Source organism: Dermacentor andersoni, chromosome 5, assembly GCF_023375885.2.
Source record: "Dermacentor andersoni chromosome 5, qqDerAnde1_hic_scaffold, whole genome shotgun sequence".
Lineage (NCBI taxonomy): Eukaryota > Metazoa > Arthropoda > Arachnida > Ixodida > Ixodidae > Dermacentor > Dermacentor andersoni.
The window spans coordinates 35602030-35615766 of record NC_092818.1 but is presented as its reverse complement, the minus strand read 5'-3'; positions in this window follow the sequence as shown (position 1 = coordinate 35615766).

The window sequence follows — 13737 nt, the reverse complement described above, 5'->3', positions numbered from 1 at the left end:
GTGAATAGAGCGTGTTGGTCGTGTGGTGAACGTGTTGCCCGCATCAGATGGAGGCGGAGGCCGTAGAAAGAAAATCCCATCCCAATATGAGCTGCTGGGCAACGAACTTAGCACTGCAAATTGTACGTAATGAAGTCTATCAATGGAAATACGAGCAGTGCACATGGCGGTAGGTCAAATGGCGGCCCCTTGAGCAGCGAGTAATGTAGGTCCATCATAGGGGGTCGTAACTTTTCCAAGTCGCGAAAACAATTCACGGTGAATAACTGAAACACCTGGCAATGAACCTGGCAATATGAACCTGGCAACGTTTAACGCTAGAACGTTATCTAGTGAGGCGAGTCTAGCGGTGCTATTGGAGGAATTAGAGGGCAGTAAATGGGATATAATAGGGCTCAATGAAGTTAGGAGGCCAAAAGAAGCATATACAGTGCTAAAAAGCGGGCACGTCCTGTGCTACCGGGGCTTAGCGGAGAGAAGAGAACTAGGCGTCGGATTCCTGAATAATAAGAATATAGCTGGTAACATACAGGAATTCTATAGCATTAACGAGAGGGTGGCAGGTCTTGTTGTGAAACTTAATAAGAGGTACAAAATGAAGATTGCACAGGTCTACGCCCCTACATCCAGTCATGATGATCAGGAAGTCGAAAGCTTCTATGAAGACGTGGAATCGGCGATGGGTAGAGTGAAAACTAAATACACCATACTAATGGGAGACTTTAATGCCAAGGTAGGCAAGAAGCAGGCTTGAGATAAGGCAGTAGGGGAATATGGCATAGGCACTAAGAATATCAGGGGAGAGTTATTAGTAGAGTTTGCGGAACAGAATAATATGAGGATAATGAATACCTTCTTCCGCAAGCGGGATTGCCGAAAGTGGACGGTGAGGAGCCCGAACGGCGAGACTAGAAATGAAATAGACCTCATACTCTACGCTAACCCTGGCATCATACAAGATGTGGACGTGCTCGGCAAGGTGCGCTGCAGTGACCACAGGATGGTAAGAACTCGAATTAGCCTAGACCTGAGAAGGGAACGGAAGAAACTGGTACATAAGAAGCCGATCAATGAGTTAGCGCTGAGAGGGAAAATAGAGGAATTCCAGATCAAGCTACAGAACAGGTATTCGGCTTTAACTCGGGAAGAGGACCTTAGTGTTGAAGCAATGAACGACAATCTTGTGGGCATCAATAAGGAGTGTGCAATGGAAGTCAGGGGGAACTCCGTTAGGCAGGATACCAGTAAACTATCGCAGGAGACGAAAGATCTGATCAAGAAACGCCAATGTATGAAAGCCTCTAACCCTACAGCTAGAATAGAACTGGCAGAACTCTCGAAGTTAATCAACAAGCTTAAGAGAGCTGACATAAGGAAGTATAATATGGATAGAATTGAACACGCTCTCAGGAACGGAGGAAGCCTAAAAACAGTGAAGTAGAAACTAGGAATTGGCAAGAATCAGATGTATGCGTTAAGAGACAGAGCCGGCAATATCATTACTAATATGGATGAGATAGTTCAAGTGGCTGAGGAGTTCTATAGAGATTTATACAGTACCAGTGGCACCCACGACGATAATGGAAGAGAAAATTGTCTAGAGGAATTCGAAATCCCACAGGTAACGCCGGAAGAAGTAAAGAAAGCCTTGGGAGATATGCAAAGGGGGAAGGCAGCTGGGGAGGATCAGGTAACAGCAGATTTGTTGAACGATGGTGGCAAGATTGTTCTAGAGAAACTGGCCACCCTATATACGCAATGCCTCATGAGGTCGAGCGTACCGGAATCTTGGAAAAACGCTAACATAATCCTAATCCATAAGAAAGGGGACGCCAAGGACGTGAAAAATTATAGACCGATCAGCTTACTGTCCGTTGCCTACAAACTATTTACTAAGGTAATCGCAAATAGAATCAGGAACACCTTAGACTTCTGTCAAGCAAAGGACCAGGCAGGATTCCGCAAAGGCTACTCAACAATAGATCATATTCACACTATCAATCAGGTGATAGAGAAATGTGCGGAATATAACCAACCCTTATATATACCTTTCATTGATTACGAGAAAGCGTTTGATTCTGTCGAAACCTCAGCAGTCATGGAGGCATTACGGAACCAGGGTGTAGATGAGGCGTATGTAAAAATACTGAAAGATATCTATAGCGGCTCCACAGCCACCATTGTCCTCCATAAAGAAAGCAACAAAATCCCAATAAAGAAAGGCGTCAGGCAGGGGGATACGATCTCTCCAATGCTATTCACAGCGTGTTTACAGGAGGTATTCAGAGACCTCGATTGGGAAGAATTGGGGATAAAAGTTCATGGAGAATACCCTAGTAACTTGCGATTCGCTGATGATATTGCCTTGCTTAGTAGCTCAGGGGACCAATTGCAATGCATGCTCAATGACCTGGAGAGGCAAAGCAGAAGAGTGGGTCTAAAAATTAATCTGCAGAAAACTGAAGTAATGTTTAACAGTCTCGGAAGAGAACAGCAATTTAGAATTGGTAGCGAGGCACTGGAAGTGGTAAGGGAATACATCTACTTAGGGCAGGTAGTGACGGCGGATCCGGATCATGAGACGGAAATAATCAGAAGAATAAGAATGGGCTGGGGTGCGTTTGGCAGGCATTCTCAGATCATGAACAGCAGGTTGCCATTATCCCTCAAGAGAAAAGTGTATAATAGCTATGTCTTACCAGTACTCACCTACGGGGCAGAAACCTGGAGGCTTACGAAAAGGGCTCTACTCAAATTGAGGACGACGCAACGAGCTATGGAAAGAAGAATGATAGGTGTAACGTTAAGGGATAAGAAAAGAGCAGATTGAGTGAGGGAACAAACGCGAGTTATTGACATCTTAGTTGAAATCAAGAAAAAGAAATGGGCATGGGCAGGACATGTAATGAGGAGGGAAGATAACCGATGGTCATTAAGGGTTACGGACTGGATTCCAAGGGAAGGGAAGCGTACCAGGGGGCGGCAGAAAGTTAGGTGGGCGGATGAGATTAAGAAGTTTGCAGGAACGGCATGGCCACAATTAGTACATGACCGGGGTTGTTTGAGAAATATGGGAGAGGCCTTTGCCCTGCAGTGGGCGAAACCAGGCTGATGATGATGATGAACTGAAACAGTAGCACCAGTGTCTATCAAAGCTTCTGCTTGTACACCTTCTACTACAACCAATATCATGTTCCACGGACGTGATGGAGGAATTTCTGTCCTGTCGTTAGATGCAGCTTTTCCTCCAAAAGCCAGACGACGCTCAGGGAATTGAGAAGCAGGTCTAAGTGGGGACGTAGAGCGGCGAAAGGGTGATGGCGAGCGGTGTCTCGCAGGACAGTACGTCGGAGCAGTCTTGGATGCTACAGTAGGCGATGGAGAGCGGCCGCGCGGTGGAGCATAAGGATGGCGTTGGCCATGGAGGCTCCCTAGACAATGGAAAGTAGCTCCGGGTGAAAAGTCATCCCGTTCGTATACGTCATTTCCGCGACATTCGTCTTGCTGGCGCTTGTGGCAAAAACGTGCTATGTGGCCACGATAGCCGCAGTAGTAGCAGATGGGACGAGGAGGACGCCACTGCAGATAGCTGGTTTGGGTAGTTGCGCTGGTAGTCATGGAAGCCATGTGGGCCGGTGTTGGTTTTGGAGAAATCGGTGGAACGATAACTGGTGTAACTGCGGCAACGTATGCGTATGTTGGCGCGGCCCTAGGGTTTAGAGGGTCCGTGTACGCTGCACCAGCCATGGACGCCAATTCCTCCTTGACAACATCTCACAGATTGGTATCGGAGGCATGAGAAGGCATAGGCCCTGCGGCGAAGCCAAGATACTGTAGCTCTTCTCGAATTATTGCCCGGATCATTGCTCATGACGTGGGGTCATCGGCGGTAGTGTTTGCAGTGGTGTCTGGCTGCAACCTTACCGATTCGAGCTCGTCAAGGCACTCGCAAGTAGCGATGATATCAGCGACGGTAGCGGGGTTCATAATGGCTAAAGCATTGAAAGCAATAGGTCCAATGCCTTTGAGGATGTGGCGAAGCCTGTCTGATTCAGTCATAGCCACGTTCACACGTCGACAAATGGCAAACACATCCTCAATGTACAACGTACACGATACCCCGAGTTGTTGCTCGCGAGTGTGGAGCGTCTTTTTTTGCGAGGGCGGAATGAGCAGCCGGTGTGCCGAATATTTGGCGGAGCTGCTGTTTGAAAGTGCCGCAGTTTGTGAAATCAACCTCATGGTTGAAAAACCAAGTCTTCGCTACTCCTGTTAGATAAAACGCAACGTTACGTAGCTTGGACGCATCGTCCCAACGGTTAGCCGAACTCACTCGGTCATAGTTGTCCAGCCAATCCTCAGCGTCTTCAGCGCAAAGTCCAGCAAACAGATGGGGATCACGCTGGTGCCCACTGACAATCCAATACGGAGAGGCTGGGGTAGCCAACACCGAGATGGTGAAAGTAGAAGTGCCTGTTGGCTCGTCCTGCGATATGCTAGCGGACAGCTGGCACAATCAGCGACCTCATCGAAGCTCCAGGAGGTTGAGTGGGGAGTCAAAGGACGGAGGACTGAAGAGCACACTCCACCACTTGTGACGCAGCAGTTATCACAATGTTTATTCCACGTTAAAGATGCGGTGAACCACAGCACGGATCACACTCAAGAGCAAGCCCCACAAACGATCAAGAGGAACCCCATATGAACCCCGCATAATGATGATCATCTACAGATGACAAAGAATAGCTTATAGATACCCACAATATTTACGGATATGCTGCAACACTTATGTCACAATAGTAACAAATAAATAGATGAGCAGCAAGGTTCAAACAGCAAATTGCAAACAACGCTAGCCCAATGTTTACCTGTTTAGTGTTGCAAGCGGAAATCCAGGCAACCACATAATCACTACACTACTTTACAATTTCTTTGTCTACTTGAAAGATGTTCAGTTTTACTATACTCTTGGACTGCAGATTTATAAAAACCAACAGCGTCACAATAAAGGTCCCAACTACCACTATTCATCTTCAGCCTCTCGTGTATGTAGTGCGACTAATCCAGGACTATATAGGGCCGACAACAAAACACACAGCACAATACAAAATGAACACAGCGTATTACTGTACTTTTATCACTTTGCAATACCAAGTGCTTTTCATAAATGAGGGAATAAATTGAAAACAGACTGCATTACACTATAACCTCTTTGCACAAACGAAATGAGAAGGTTGGGAAACAGTTCGGTTTGTCCACCACACACAAAACAAAGTGGTGTCCTTAAACATTTCACGGTCATCACTCAATGTCTGTGTGATGTTTTGTGGTCATGTTAACGGCAAACGACAGTTTCTCTTTTGAGCTTATGAATAAGCACATGAATAGGCAAGTGATTGAGACCATTTTCCGGATGCGTGCAAATCTCAGAGGCCAAGTTTTAATTGAGATGTTTTTTGTTAAGCATCGTGCAACAATGCTCATGGTTTGAACTTAATGAACAAAATAAAAATGATAGGCAACCCTAATCTTCGACTTGAATGTCTCTTAGTGGCACTCGCACCTTGGCGTTGGCGTCCTTTAGCGCAATTTTCGGTGAATGCAATGCACGAACCGAAATAAAAGGCAACCATTTTCCGTTAATCAGCCAGGTAAATATGCCACCTTCTTGTGTGTGACATCATTACTTCCACGTTTAAATTCCGCGTTCCTAGAAATTTTGCCAAATTCATGCTCACCTCTGCGATTCTGTGATTCTGTGATCAGTGATTCCGCGTTCCTAGAAATTTTGCCAAATTCAGTCAATCAGTGATTTCTAATTCGTTCTAATTATTCCAGACGTTTCAGTAACTCAACTTGTTTCTAAACTTATGCTTTGATATATCTATAATTGAACCCACGAATTTTGTACTGTACCATGTTTTTTTCAATTTTTTTTATATTCAATTTCCTTCCCGCTCATAACTGGAGGTGACCGGAAGTGCTGCGCAAGAAACAAGAGTGTCACTCGGTGCTCGTGCTACTAAAATGTATCACTTTTTTTCTGCAATTTCTGCTTGATTTATTTTGACATTGCATAGCAATGAAAACAAGCATCAAGCACCAGCGTATAAAGTAAAATATAAACAAAGTAATAAAACAAAAGAACCAATGTTCTGCTGAGACTCAAATCTGGGTCTTTTTTAGTGGGAAGCAACCATTCAACCCAACAACATAACTGATCGCAGCACAACTATTGGCGTTACCCTCTTTTGGCTTATTTTTTGGAACTTTCTTCTGGATCACCCCAGCATGGCACATTGAAAACAAAAGTGCAATGCATGAAGGAAGAAAGAAATTCAACGACAATCAGGATACTCCCTAATGCAGAATTGGAGCACAGCTCTATACGTGTTTTCATTTCGCAATATATTGGCTGGCACAGACAAACAGTCTTGTGCAGCCCACTGCAAACAGAGTGAAGTATGGCGCGACTGCCTTGCTAATTTAGAGAATGCAGGAGCCAGCGTGTGTGTGACGCGTGCACACGATCCACAGTAGCAGCGGCCGGCAGACCTCCTAGATGATGTGCACTACTTACTCTGGCACCGACTCGTAGCCATCATCGCTACACTACACTTTTCTTCTCATGCCTTTGCCGTACCCTCCTCCACAGACTTCCTCCTCACATCTCATCCCCTGCTGCAGTCGGTGTACACTCTTTCATCCTTCGCTGCGGTCATTTGCTCTGTTACGCCAACGCCGACACTCGCCGCAGAACAAGTGCCTAAGAGCTGCACTCTGCGATGAAGACGAGCCCTTCCTGAACAGAAAGCATCTGCAACTTGTAGAGCAGTAGCTCCTCTATGCATGCCCTTTCCGATCTCCGAGCTAAGCACGCCTACTCCACGCTTTGCACCATGCCATCCAAAGCCACATCGGAGAGCAACCATTGCGATTTGCTCCATAAACGAGGGCAACAAGACCTAAAATTACATGCGAGTTTCGCCACACTTTTTGCAATGCATCTAGAATTATTGTCAGCTTACCAAGACCATTGAGCTTGTGATTGCAGCAGCACAGGTGCTCAGATGCATCAATATTCCAAGCAGCACTGCTTAAACTCCTGTTCCATGCACAGGCAAAAGCACTTATCTTTTCTACTGACCTACACACTAGTCCTAAAAAGGGCTTTCAAGTACCTTCTGAAAAAAATGCAAATGGCAATTGGCTCAGGAATGCTAATGTTGCTGTGGCTTCATAGCATGCTGTCATATTGCCATCCCTGATGGGTTCAGCTGAACTGTATATTCTGCAAGTTATAAATTTGTACATGGTCTGGCTGATGCCACAAATTAATCCATGGGGATCATAGTGCTATAGGACACAGAGAAGACGGAGGCAATAGCATGAGCGCTTGTCCTGTTGTCTCACTCTAGTCCGTGTCCTATAGCGCTATGACCCCCATTGATGTATCTAACCAATTAGCCCAAAGAACCATACTTCTAAGCCACAAATACCTTCCTCATACAGAGAGAAATTATGTTAAATTCTGCTACCAGTTCTCTAAAAGAAATTTTCTATAGAAAATGTCCTGTAAAAAGAATATATACACTGCTTTGAGAAAAACTAGTCAAAAATTTCCCAATGTGGCATAAGAACATCGCAACTATCCAGACTATTTAGTAGATGGGAACATACGCAACAAAACTTCACCCACCCAGCTTTTCCATCTGTCAAGACAGATCTCCAGCTCTAGCATTAGTGCTGGACAAATAAATACACTTTCTAGGATAGATGTCTAAACTTAAGCTTGCACTCAATTTGCCCTCCACTTGCTGGTTCATAGTACTCACTTAATATTTTTGCTTCTGTTGCCAATAAGAGCTTGACAACAGCAATTCAAAGTGCTTTGTAGGTATGTGCACTAAGTACCATGAACGCACTCACCTTCTACAGCTGTGCCTCTCTCCAAACACCAACTGCAGCATAAGTAGCCGTTGAATTGCTTCATGTTCAGAACTGCAGCTCTAGCTGGCGAATCAACACAGCAAGCAACTGCATGATTTAATTCGTCTTTCACCATAGCACCATGTAAGAGTTCCGATATTGGCAAGCTCTTCAACAAACTTGCCAATGAAACGATACATTGGAGGGTGAACTTTTCAAAACCACAAAGCGCCAATTGCTATATTTTGCCACCGGACTTGAGCAGAAAGCTCGTTCAAAAGAATTTGAATTGGCCAAATTGAATATTTACTCGATTCAAAAACTGGTGCACCATCTGTATTGAAGCACAACGTCAAATCTAACCAACTCATATTAAACTGTTTCCTTATGCTTCTATACAAATCACCGTCGGTGATGTCACTGTATGTTCCTGGTATGCAGCGTCGCGATGCCAGCAACTGCAAGTTTTGAAGCAGTGCACCACCAACATTCTTCAATATATCCAGCATCCGCTGCCTCATATCAAACATCAAGAAGAACCTCCCAGAATGCTTCAGGCTCTGAAGCGTATTCTCTGTACCACATGACTGACAAGTCACCGATACATTTTCTTCAGATTTTGAGAACTTCCCCAAATATTCATGACAAGTGTGACAAAAAAAATGTAGCCTTATCAGCTCTTTTTTGTCTTTCCAGAGCTTTCGGAAGAAATATGTGCTTCCAGGCACTACATTGCTTTCTAACAGGGCATTTATCAAAATTAGCAGACCTCTAATTTGAGCGCACGTCAGTCCAGTACTGACAACATAAGCTAAGATGAGCAACAGTGCCTCTGCCTTTGTCGTCGACGGCGAAGGGAGCGTTTCCTTTGAGAGCTTCAAGAAGTACTGCTCAGGGGCATCATCCAAACCGAACTGTTCTGCGTCACAATCTTCTTCGGCGGCACTGTCACCTTCACTGTCATGTTGAACCTGTCTATGGTCGGCCTCTTCTTCAGTTTCAGAGCTGACATCCTGCATAGCAACACTGGGAGCAGGAACAGAGCATCCATCTTTATCTCTCTCATCTCTTTCACATGTGTTGCTGGCATAAAGCATCGGCGGTTCATCATCAAGGCAACTAGAAGCCATGTCTGGTGACATGCTCAGGTTGCCATCCCGAGATGCATTTTCAGGAACACTGGCTGCTCGATGATCTGGAGAGTCCTTCGCGCACACAATGGTCGCTGCCTGCTTGTTTGGTGCAACAACCTGGGAAAAAAAGGCCTTCTAGTTTTAATTAAGTGGTAATAAGTTTTACTGCACACTGGGCAGATACATTACTGTGGCAGTGATGTGTAATAAACAGAAGTATCACAACTGGTAATAAACAACATAAAGTAATATAATTGATATCCAAAACATTAAAAAGGGGTCACACAATGGAAGGCTCGCTCCGTGCTGAGGCCTCCCTTGTTCAGCCATTATAAATAATTGATATTACAATATGTGTATATTACAACGTGCCTGCCATATAATCAGTTGCAAAATACTCAATTCAGGTGGTTCGTAAGGCATCTTAGAAGCAGAATATTTTAAGTGCACTGTACACAGAATTGTATGAGAACATGACACTTAAAATCACCTGGATTGATTTTCATTGTTGCGCTGAAGTTGACAGCGACATGAGCAAAGGATGAAATTATGACAAAACAGAGAAAAAATACGGTCATTGGAAGCAACACAGTGATGCTGTTTTGTTGTATCATGTGGATTAGTTTTTTAGACAACTAATCCTGTTTTCCGATAATACAAATGGCTGCTGACAAATATCAATGCCAAAGATACAGAAAGTTCCCCTAAGCTATCAAGCTAACATAATACAATTGATTATATTCCATCACAATTGTGTGCTTATTTGTTAAATCAAGGAGTGCAGAAGTGCTTAGAAATGCAAGGATCCGACGGCAAGGGAAAGAATCCAGCGAGTTGGCACAGTCCTGAAAAATGGAATTGATACACTGGCCTCTTGGGTCGATGTGGCAGTAGCATGTGAAAGAAATGTATTATATTTGAGGGCAACAATTACCTATATTGTCACATGCTCAGTTATTGTTTATGTTCATTTGCCTACACAAGCAATCGAAATAACTTTTGGCCAGGGATAACTTTTGCAACTGCGTTGTCCATTCTAGATTTGTTACCTGAATATAAGGCACAGCAGTAATTCTTCTGAGGTAGTTCAACGCGTTCACGCCCAGTCTTTTGTTTAGAGCTGAGAAAAAGCGACGAAATTCGCTGCGGCTCAGCTACGTCGTGCTTTTAAGTGACGCATTCTCTCTTTTGACCCTGGTGGTCGTCTGATGCTCTCGCAGTTGCTTTCACCGTTCTAGACTAGAGCCTTGATCGAGCTCTGTACGAAACACTACACAGGCCGGTTTTTACTTTCTGCCTGCATCGTAAAGCGGCGCCGCGGCAATCGTCATGGGAGGCCTGGATTAGGGGCACCTCCAACAGTCCTCGGACTAGTCAATAAAGATGTTTATATTTCTCTGCACAGAGCTCGACCTTGTGCTCGGCTGCAGAACGCCACAGCCACTAAACCAAAGTGGCATGTCAAAAACTGCACCCCCCACCAAAAAAAAAAGAACTTGTTATAAACACCGAATTATCAGCATTGTACGCACCTTGCTAGCGCTCCGTGTTTTCGTTCGCTTGGCAATGCTGCTGAGGGTCTGCTTTGGTACTTGATCAGTTGAGTTCGGTTCTAAGTACCACCTGTAGCGGCCTCGCGTCTTCTGCGACATCTAGAAGCGTACGGTGAGGGGCTAGTTGGTATGGCATTACGAGATCCAAGAAAAAACTGCGCAAAAAAAAGGGACAAGACAAAGAAAGAACCACACGACACGGGCGCAGACTAACAACTGGTTTAATGCACCATCGCCTCTTTCCAACCAACAACAGAACGCATGCGCACCGGCCACAAAGACAAATGCAGCTATCAAGTGGTCAAGCCTAGAAACGCCAACTCCTTGCGGTACAAATGTATGGAAGCTTCGCTAACACATTTATCAGGCCCTAATCTCGCGATTTCAAAGGCTTCGATTATTTCGCGCTCTTTCTTATCTCTCGCGCGTCCGACAATCTTAGTCCTGCCGAAAAGTGGGGTACAAGCATTCCCGTCATGCCTGCAGGTCTTGCAATGCTTCGGAAGATGCTGTCCTCTAGAATCATCTAGGGAATTAGCGTGTTCTAACAATCTAATATTAATGCAGCGCCCTGTCTGCCCAACATACACGTTGCCACAACTCAGCGGAATCTCATAAATGACATTCGCTCTACAGGGCACAAACTTGTTCCTGTGGTTAGTGCAGCACTCAATTTTCTTTTTTCTATCAGGTCTAACTAAATTGCACAGACTAGACAGCTTATAAGGTGCCGAAAAGAGAACCTGAATGCCGAATTTACCCGCGACTCTCTTCAGGCCATGCGAGACCCTGTGGACATTGGGCATAACTTCATACCTCCTCCTCTCCTGTGTGTCCACCCCACGAGGCTTTGAACTTAATCGGAAGGACTTCAACAGGGACTCGGCAACAGCCCGAAGAAGGGCCAGCGGAAAACCGGCCGACCGAAGGCGATCAGCTTGGGCATCAAAACTGGACTGAACCTTATGAGGGCAGGACTTCACCAACGAAGCCCTGAGGCACGTTGACGCAATCCCCCTCTTGACCAGCTTCGAGTGGCTCGAGTTGAAGGGTAGAGGTGCTTTTTTCGACCTAGGCATGTAAGCCCAGCAGAGGTGGGCAGGGTCATTAAAAAATAGTTTTAAGTCTAAGAATTGCAAGCAAGAATTTTCAGGAAGTTCAACAGTAAAATTAAAGCTGGCAAAAGCAGACTTGAAGGATGCTAAAACCTCCGAAGCCACCTGTGTCAAGTCGTCGTTGTGGTCTAAATTTAAAAGAATCAAAAAATCATCAACGTACCGGAACACACGAATGATGCGGTCGTCAGAAAGTACCCGCGATAGCGAGCGGTCAAGATCGGCTAAAAGAATCTCAGACAAAACAGGGGCTACGCACGACCCAATACAAATGCCGCGTTTTTGCACATAAAATTTATCCTGAAAACTCACAATGGTTGAAGAAAGATATGCCTTAAGCAACTCTAGAAAACCTTCCACAGAAATACCACACGCGTTCTGGAAAGACACAGCGCCAGATCGTTCAATACAGTTCCGGACTGCGCAGATCAGGTCTTCATGGGGAAGGGAATAGAACAGCTCTTCAATGTCAACCGAGAAACCCGAGTTGACAGCAGAAAGGTTATCCCCTAGTACTTGCGCCACACGATCTGAGCTGCTGACCTTGTACGGATCGTCAGGTGCCAGACTTCCCAGATGGCGCAGAAGGTACTGACTGACCGCAGCTTGCCAAGAACCAGTTTCCGTAACGATGGCTCTGAACGGGCACTCCATCTTGTGGCTCTTGGCACTGAAGAACACTGAGAGCACAGTGACCTTGTTTTTCACCACTTCACTTTTTAGCCGATCGAGTTTCAGATCCCTTAGTAGTGCAACCGCCTTTGCCTTCACTTTAGACGGATTCAAATCTACAATCCTAAAATTCTTTAAGACAGCGGACATGGCCTTATCGCTAAAAAGCTTCTGGGGTAAGACCACAAAGCCTCCTTCCTTATCGGCCGTCATCAAAGCGAGATCTGAGTTCCTAAAAAAGCTTGCTACCGATTTCACCATGGAATTTCCTTTCTTCGTGCCTTTGAAAGTATTGCGGATCACATCTACGCATTCTAAATGGCAACGTTCTTTCTCTTCGCCTTGAACTCTGTCAGCAATCCTATGCGCCGTCGCCAAAGCCTCGTGCTTGCGCAGAGGGACTTCCAGGCAGAACTTCGGTCCCTTGCTGAGGACACTCTCAACTTCTTGTGTCCACAGGGTCTCGCATGGCCTGAAGAGAGTCGCGGGTAAATTCGGCATTCAGGTTCTCTTTTCGGCACCTTATAAGCTGTCTAGTCTGTGCAATTTAGTTAGACCTGATAGAAAAAAGAAAATTGAGTGCTGCACTAACCACAGGAACAAGTTTGTGCCCTGTAGAGCGAATGTCATTTATGAGATTCCGCTGAGTTGTGGCAACGTGTATGTTGGGCAGACAGGGCGCTGCATTAATATTAGATTGTTAGAACACGCTAATTCCCTAGATGATTCTAGAGGACAGCATCTTCCGAAGCATTGCAAGACCTGCAGGCATGACGGGAATGCTTGTACCCCACTTTTCGGCAGGACTAAGATTGTCGGACGCGCGAGAGATAAGAAAGAGCGCGAAATAATCGAAGCCTTTGAAATCGCGAGATTAGGGCCTGATAAATGTGTTAGCGATGCTTCCATACATTTGTACCGCAAGGAGTTGGCGTTTCTAGGCTTGACCACTTGATAGCTGCATTTGTCTTTGTGGCCGGTGCGCATGCGTTCTGTTGTTGGTGGGAAAGAGGCGATGGTGCATTAAACCAGTTGTTAGTCTGCGCCCGTGTCGTGTGGTTCTTTCTTTGTCTTGTCCCTTTTTTTTGCGCAGTTTTTTCTTGGATCTCGTTCTGCGACATGCTGAGCGCGCAAACAGTAGCAGAGAGCAGGCTGGGCCTGAGGCACGCTTATTAATGCTGCTGCAAATACTTGCGGGCAAACACAAGAATCCAAGTATTATATTACTAAGAGCTAGGTTCCACCTTGGGAATACCACAAACCTTAGTCGAAACCCCAAAAGGAGGCCTGAACAATGCAAATTGCGCGGCCGACTATCCAACCTTATGGAGCTAT